The 8,781-nt window shown below is 48.1% G+C and overlaps 1 non-coding gene across 1 annotated transcript; it reads right to left on the bottom strand.

Moving 5' to 3' along the window:
- Positions 1-2,103: 2,103 nt before the first annotated feature.
- On the bottom strand, positions 2,104-2,241 carry LOC114812357. Its single transcript, XR_003760013.1, has one exon. It is a non-coding gene; the product is annotated as a small nucleolar RNA SNORA7 (small nucleolar RNA).
- Positions 2,242-8,781: the final 6,540 nt, after the last annotated feature.

Genomic DNA, 8,781 nt, shown 5'->3' with positions numbered 1-8,781 from the left:
GTGCTTCAGTTACCTCATCTGCCAAACAGGGAACCCCACGTGGGACATGGACTGCGTCATGTTGCCTTGTATCTACACCAGCACTTAATACAGTGCCTGGCACATAGAAGTCCTTAAATAATGCCATTAAAAAGAAAATAAAAAATGAGCCAATGGTCTATAGAGGCCCTACCTGAAGTCAGGGGGATCCACCCAACAAACTCAAATTCAGTGACTGATTCCAGGAATTTATCCACAAGGAGATTTCCACAGCTTGAGCCTTACTGTGTGCAGGGCAGTGGAGAGAATAGAATATAACAATCTAACACACACATTCCCCGTCCCCAGTGAGCTTATTGTCTACAAGGGGCAGAAGGTGTAGAAGCGGGACACAACCATCTGGTGAGGGAAGGTTCCCGTCCAATCAAGTTCATCACAAACTTCGCAGAGGTCATCTCGTTTGAGGCTGGACATTCTCCTGAAGACAGGTCAGGTGGGAAGCACCATGGCCTAGTGGAAAGAGAACTGGCCCGGGAGTCAGAGGACTTGAGTTGTAATCCCTCTTCTGCCGCTTGTCTTCTGTGTGACCTTGGGCAAGTCACTTCACTTCCTCTGGGCCTCAGCTACCCATCTGTAAAATGGAGATTAAAACTTTGAGGCCCTTGTGGAACAGGGACTGTGTCCAACCAGATTAGCTTGTACCCACCCCAGTGCTTAACAGTTAACAAAAAAAACAAAAACAAAAAAGGCAGGTCAGTCTCACTCCCAGTCGAACCAGATTCCTGAAATCTGCGAAGATCTGGGGTCTGACTCACTAAGGTGTCAATGAACTTGCCCTTGCTTACTGGTGCTAAAGCTTACCTTCTCACCGTACCTCAATCTCTTCTATCTCTCCACCGACCTCTCGCCCACATCCTACCTCTGGCCTGGAATGCCTTCCCTCTTCATATTGGCAGACAGTTAGTCCTGCCCAACTTCAAAGCCTTATCGAAGGCACATCTCTTCCAAGAGGTCTTCCCTGACTAAGCCCTCTTTTCCTCTTCTCCTACTCCCCTCTGTGTCACCCTGACTTGCTCCCTTTATTCATCCCTGCTCAGAACTCCACAACACTTATGTACCGATCTGTAATTTATTAATTTACATTAATGTCTATCCCCCTCTAGACTGTAAACTCATTGTGGGAAGGGAGTGTGTCTCATATTGTTCTATGTACTCTCCCAAGGACTTAGAATGGTGCTCTGCACGGAGTAAGTGCACAATAAATACGATGGACTGACTGGTGATTATGAACCAGCATTCAAGGTACCACATGGTACAGAAGGAATGACCTCACAGTCTGCTCGATCAGATGAGAGCCCTGGGCCCCAGAAAATAGTTATGTTTCTTATTATGACTATTATTAATATTATTAGCAATAATAACTGGTATTTTCAAAGAACTTACTGAGTACTGATGTTTACTGACAGCAAACAAGACAATCAGGGCCCTGTCGTACACGGGGCTAAGGAGAGGGAGAACCAGGATTGAATTCCCATTTTACAGATGAAGAAATTGAGCCCTAAAGGAGTGAAGCAACTTGCCCAAGGTCACACGGCAGGCAGGCGGCGGACCCAGGATTAGAACCCGGACCTTCTGACTCTCGGATCTTTGCTCTTGCCACAAGGCCATGCTGCTTTTTGCCCGCATTGAAATTATTACAGACCCCCAAATGAAACAGAGGCTAGGTCTGCCTTGGCAGCCCCGTAGTTTTCTGTTTCTTGGGAGGAATCAATCAGTGATATGTATTGAGTGCTTACTGTGTGCAGCACACTGTACTAAGCGCTTAGGAGAGTACAATACAACAACAGACACTTTACCTGCCCACAATGAGCTCACAGTCTAGAGGAGGTGACAGATATTTTCTTGCCTTATGCTGTCAAGTCATCTCTATCCCACAGCGACACCATGGACACGTCTTCCAGAACAGCCCACCTCTCTCTGTAATTGCTCTGGTAGTGCAACCATAGAGTTTTCTTGATTAAAAATCCAGAAGTGATTTATCATTGCCTCCTATGGTATAGTAAACGTTAGTCTCCGCCCTCAACTCTCTTCCATGGTGTTACTGTGCGGCACAGGTGAGTTTTGACTCGTAGCAGATGGGCTTCCACTCGCTAGCCACTGCCCAAGCTAGGAATGGAATGGATATGCCTCTGCGTGACTCTCCCTCTCATAGCCGAGACTGGTAGAGTACTGGAAACTCTCCAAGTGTGACCCTGAGAGGTGGACGGACATTAATAAAATTTATATATTAATATACATGATATAATTAACGCTCGTGGAGTTGAGCGCCTTCCCCTTATTGCTTCTGAAAAGACCTCCTCCGCAGAAGCCTCTCAGGGCCCAGCCGCCACTAGATAAATAGGCATTTGTTCAATCTATGGATTGACATCTTTTACTGGTTGCACTCTCTCTCTCTATTCATTAGGGGGGTATTTTCTTGGGCATGAGCTTTGGATGGGCAGGGAAGTCTGAGGATGCATGGTCAGCCCCAGAGAACACCCCGCCCCGCCGGGATTGTTAGAGGAATAGTTTGCAGGCAGTTTCTGCTCATCTCTGGCCCGTTCCCTGGGTTTCCTGTTAATAATAATGATATTTGTTAAGCGCTTACTATGTGTCAAGCACTGTTTTAAGCACTGAGGTCTTGTCTTGTGTTGTGGACTCATCTCTGACCCATAGCGACTCCATGGACACATCTCTCCCAGAATGCCCCACCTCCACCTGCTGCAATCGTTCTGATAGAGTTTTCATGGTGAAAATACAGAAGAGGTCTACCAGTGCCCTCTTCCACGCGGTCAATTTGAGTTTCTGCCCTTGTCTCTGTCCTATGCTGTTGCTTGTGGCAGATTATGCTGGAGAGTGACTTCCATTGTCAAAAACAGAAACGTCACCCACCCTTAGCATTCTTGGCTATCAGCAGAGCCTCTGGGGTCCTTCTAGGTCTGCCCTTTAGCAGTGGGAAAAAGATGAGGGGAAAAAAAAAGAATGGGTGGGGAGTGGGTGAGAAAGGGAAACGAGAGAGGAGAGAATAAGGAGGAAGTGGAGGAGAGGGAAGTCTGACGTGGTACCCAAAGGGAAATCCAGAGGACTCCACTCCTCTGGTTTCCCCCTACAAGCTGAACAAGGAAAACAACTGCGGGCTCTGAGAAACCACCACATTTTTCTAACTCGGGATCACAAAAACCTCAAGATGAGAGGGAGAAAATCTAAAGCAAATGGGAAGTGGGCAGCCGGCCCACCTCTAAGCACCAGGGAAAATCTCCCGTGGTTGGTTGGTGTCTGCATCCTGCTTTGGTCAGTGGGAACTAATCACCCTGTGTGCCCTGAGCCTCACTGACCCCCAGAGACCTGGGGGGCCGACCCGGGGACCGACCCGGAGGATGGGTGGAGAAGAGCAACATGGCCTAGTGGCAAGAGCACCGGCTTGGGAGTCTGAGGACATGGGTTCTAATCCGGGCTTTACCACTTGTCTGCTTTGTGACTTTGGGCAAGTCACTTCACTTCTCTGGACTTCAGTTCCCTCATCTATAAAAAGGGGATTAAAACTGTGAGCCCCATGTGGGTCAGGGACTGTGTCCAACCTGATTACCTTGCGTATACCCCAGCACTAAGAACAGTGCTTAGCACATAGTAAACATTTAACAAATACCATAATTATCATTATTAATTATTATGTCTGCTATGTGACGGGCAAGTCCCTTCACTTCTCTGGGTCTCAGCTACCTCATCTGTAAAACAGGGATTAAGACTTTGAGCCCCATGTACCTTGAATCTATCGTATATCTACCCTAGAGTTTTGAACAGTACTTAGCGCACAGTAAGCACTTAAAAATAACACAGTTATTATTATTATTATGAGGAGCCACCGGCTGTGTGAACGGGCAGCTAAGGAGGTGATGCCCAAAGGGCCAACTTTCTTTGCAAAACTCACCATCATCCATCAAAGATGTTTTTTCTCCTTGCTTTCCCTTCCCTCTTTTCCTTTTTCATTTTCTTCTTCAAGCTTCAAGACTACGTTGAGTCATGAAGCTGCTGGTGAGTGCTGATGGTGGGAGGGGCTGTCTGAGCCACAAGCTTGGACCCCCTTCACGCCAAGAGGCAGAAATGATAGCCAAAACCTCTTTTTCTGGGCTTTCATTTTTCTGACCTCCTAAAGAGCCAAACCCTGGAGCAGCAGCTGGCTCTGGAATGGGCTTCTCGATCCTTGACTGGAGCATGGCTGGATGGATCAATTGTTGTACTTAATCAGTAGTATCTGGGAGGTACTTATTGTGCCCAGAGTGCTGTACTAAGCGCTCGGGAGACTACACAAGGATAGAGTTGGTAGACTCGACCCTTGCTCTCAAGAAGGTTACAGTCTAGTGGAGAATCTGCCCCTTGTCAGCTGTGTGACTGTGGGCAAGTCACTTCACTTCTCTGTGCCTCAGTTCCCTCATCTGTGAAATGGGGATGAAGACTGAGAGCCTCATGTGGGACAACCTCATTCCCCTGTATCTACCCCAGCGCTTAGAACAGTGCTCTGCACGTAGTAAGTGCTAAACAAATACCAACATTATTATTATTATTAAATGCTTGCTTTGCGCCAAGTAGTCAGCTATATTTCATTCATTCAGTGGTATTTATTGAGCATTTACTGTGTGCACAGCACTATACTAAGCTCTTGGGAAAGCACAATACAAAAATAAACAGTGACATGCCCTGCATACAACTAGCTTACAGACTAGGCAGGGGAGACAGGCATCGATACAAATAAATTAAATTTCAGACATGTACATAAGTGCTGTGGGACTGGGAGGGTGGAAGAGCAAAGGAAGCACGTCAGAGTGACGGAAGGGAGTGGGAGATGAAGAAAAGTGGGGCTTAATCTGGGAAGGCTTTTTGGAGGAGGCGTGACTTCAATAAAGCTTTGAAGTGGGGGAGAGTGATTGTTGGATTAGAAGAGGGAAGGCATGCCAGGCCAGAGGCAGGACATGGGCTCTGGGCGAGATGGACGCACAGTGAGAAGGGTAGCGTCAGAGGAGTGAAGTGTGTGGGTTGAGTTGTAGAAGGAGAGAAGCGAGGTGAGGTAGGATGGAGTGCTTTAAAGTCAATGATGAGGAATTTTTCTTTGATAACGGAGGTGGAAGGGAACAGGATGATGTGTCCTGAGCATTTTCATAGAAGATGATCCGTGCAGCAGACTGAAATATGGAGCGGAGTGGGGAGAGAAAGGAGGCTGGGAGGTCAGCAGGGAGGCTGATGGGCTGATGCAGTAATCCAGACGAGATAGGATGAGTGTATTAATGTGGAAGCAGTATGGATGGAGAGGAAAGGGCAGTTTTTAGCAAAGTTGTGAAGGTGGGCCCGACAGGATTTGGTGATGGATTGAATATGTGGGTTGAATAACAGAAAGGAGTCGAGGAAAATGCCAGGTTTACAGGCTTGTGAGACAAAAAAGATGGTGGTGCCGTCTACAGTGATGGGAAAGTCAGGGGGAGGACAAGGTTTGGGTGGGAAAATAAGGAACTCTGTTACGGACATGTTAAGTTTGAGGTGACAGGAGGACATCCAAGTAGAGCTGGCTTGAAGGCAGGAGGAGATGCGAGACTGGAGAGAGGGAGGGCGATGAGGATTGTAGATGTAGATTTGGGCGTCATCTGCACAAAGTGGTAGTTGAAGCCATGGGAGCCAATGAGTTCTCCAAGGGAGTGGGTGTAGATTGAGAATAGAAGGGGACCCAGAACTGAACCTCGAGGGACCCCCCCCCCCCCACGATTAGGAGGTGGGAGGCAGAAGAGGAGCCCGTGAAGGAGACTGAGAATGAACGGCCAGAGAGATGAGGAGAACCAGGAGAGGGCAGAGTCAGTGAAAACAAGGTTGGATACCGTTTTCAGGAGAAGGGGATGATCCACTGTACACTTACTGTGTGAAGAGCACAGTAATAAGCTCTTGGGAAAGGACAAAATAACAATCCCTGTCCTCAGTAAGTTTACCGTGTAGCTAGAGTTTATAGTCTAAGTACTGTGCTAAACGCCGAGGCGGGTACAAGAAGATCAGATAGGGTGCACGTGGAGCTCACGATCCGAGAGGCATGGAGAACAGAATCATAAAAATGACCAAAATGCTGTCCAGTAAGTGCACATAGAAAACACTTAATTAGCCTCGGAGTCAAATCCCCATTTTACAGATGAAGAAGCAGGTACAGAGAAGTTTAGTAGCTTGCCCGGGGTCACACAGGTCCGTGACCAAGTCCAGGCCCGGGTTTTTTCCACCAGGCCTTCACTTGTCTACCTCAAACTCTGGATGGGGTTCCCAGAGGCTCATTAAAGGCCAGGGCCTTGAGGCGCTCCACAGGGGAACAGCATGGCCTAGTGGATAAAGCATGGGCCTGGGAGTCAGCAGGACCTGGGTTCTAATTCCGGCTCGGCCACTTGTCTGCTGTGTGACCTTAGGCAAGTCACTTCACTTCTCCGTCCCTCAGTTCCCTCATGGCGTCTGTGGTATTTAATGGGATGTGTTAGGGGTTTATTATGTGCCACGCACTATACTAAGCTCTGGGGTAGAAATATAATCAGGTTGGACACAGTCCATGTCCCACATGGGGCTCACAGTCTTAATCCCCCATTTCACAGATGAGGGAAATGAGGCAGAGAGAAGTGAAGTGATTTGCCCAAGGTCACTGAGTAGTCAAGTGGTGGAGCCGGGATTAGGAACTAGGTCTTCCTGACTCCCAAGCCCATGCTCTATCCACTACACCATGCTGCTTCTCTACACGGTGCTGCGTCTCTGGTACTAAGCACTTGGAAGAATAAAATAACAGCAGAATTAGCAGACACGTTCCCTGCCCTTAATGAAGTTCCATCCCCACTCTTCTCCCCCTCCAAATCCCCTTTTCCCAGATGCTCACACTGTCCACAGTCCTCCACCAGGATTGGAACACATGATCGACTGCCAAAAGTGGGAATGGGGACGCTTAGAATCAAGTCAAAACCAGGCTCTAAACCCATAATTCAGCTTAGGAAAAGTTAATCGCAATGAAGGGAATGGGCAACTTTTTTCTTCCTTTCCTCTGGAGTGCGGTAGACCCATCTGTCACTGAGCCAGTTTATAAACATCTGGTAAGTAACGCGCAAGTCAAATCTAGCGAGCTAAATTGCTGGTGGGAGACCCAGAACCTTCCCACGATTTCAGGCTCCACCACCACAAATGGTTTGCACTTGTGACAGCTGTGAACGCGAGCCAAGCCGACTGCCAGCGGGGCCTCTTCACCGCGAGGATGTGAAGTGCCTTTTGAGGTCTCTCTGGGTGGAGTGCTACATTTTATTTTCTTTTTATGGGATTTGTTAAGCACTTACTATGTGCCAGACAATGTACTAAGCGCTGGGGTAGATACAAGCTAATCAGGTTGGCCGTAACTCACATGGGGCTCACAGTCGTATCCCTTTTAACAGATGAGGGAACTGTGGCCCAGAGAGGCGGAGTGACTTGCCCAAGGCCACACAGCAGACAAGGGTTGGAGCTGGGATTAATTTAATTTAACTTTATGATGGTATTTGTTAATCGTGTACTGTGTACCAAGCACTGTTCTGAACCCTGGAATAGATACAAGGTAATCAGGTTGTCCCATGAGGGGCTCACGATCTTGATTCCCATTTGACAGATGAGGGAACTGAGGCCCAGAGAAGTGAAATGACTTGCCCAGGGTCACACAGCAGACAAGGGGCGGAGGCGGCATTAGAACCCAGGTCCTCTGACATCCAGGGCCGTGCTCTATCCATTTAAGCCACACTGCTTCTCTTAAGGTTGATTTCCACGTGCTCTTGGTTTTTGTTGTGGGATCTTAGAGAAGCAGCGTGGCTCAGTGGAAAGAGCATGGGCTTTGGAGTCAGAGGTCTTGAGTTTGAATCCCAGATCTGCCACTTGTTAACTGTGTGACTGTGGGCAAGTCACTTAACTTCTCTGTGCCTCAGTTACCTCATCTGTAAAATGGGGATGAAGACTGTGAGCCCCATGTGGGACAACCTGATTCCCCTGTGTCTACCCCAGCGCTTAGAACAGTGCTCTGCACATAGTAAGCGCTTAACAAATGCCAACATTATTATCTTGGCCTGGCGCGGCCGACGGTCTCCGCGGAAGGCCGGTAGAGGTAGCGGCTGGTCATCCCGTTTTATTCTGGCCAGTCCGGTTTCCAGCTGATCCGTCCCCTGTCAGGGATGGATACGGCACCGGACACCTTTATGTCTCTTGTTCTTATTAGTGGCGAGTGCGAGTCCTCCCTCCACTTCATCACTTGCCTCCAAGTTCCGTGGCTCGAAAGCAGCTCCTGTGAGCACCCAGCTTGTGATGGGCAGGGAACATGTCTGCTAATTCTGTTGTATAGCACTCTCCCAAACTCTTAGGATGGTGCCCTGCATGCAGTAAGCAGTCGAAAAATACAATTGACTGAGTGCTGGATTAATGATGATGTAGTCCACGTCACTCCAATATCACCTATGTACTCATCCCCCAACCCTTTGAATTCTCCCCTGAATAAGCACTTAGTTACACATCATTTAACTCCGTTGCTTCGCCCTATTATTATTATTAATATTATCAAACGCTGTCGAGTTGTTTCTGATTCATAGAGACTCTATGGATAGATTTTCTCCAGACCACTCTGTCTTCTGCCATGATCCGTAAACTTTCTAACGGTTCTTCCGTTATCACTGTTATGGTCTCTATCTATCCAGCTGCCGGTCTGCCTCTTCCACTGGACTTTTCCTAGCATTAGTGTCTTCTCCAGGTTGC

Source organism: Ornithorhynchus anatinus, chromosome 5 (genome assembly GCF_004115215.2).
Source record: "Ornithorhynchus anatinus isolate Pmale09 chromosome 5, mOrnAna1.pri.v4, whole genome shotgun sequence".
Lineage (NCBI taxonomy): Eukaryota > Metazoa > Chordata > Mammalia > Monotremata > Ornithorhynchidae > Ornithorhynchus > Ornithorhynchus anatinus.
This window is presented reverse-complemented; position numbering and strand designations above follow the sequence as displayed.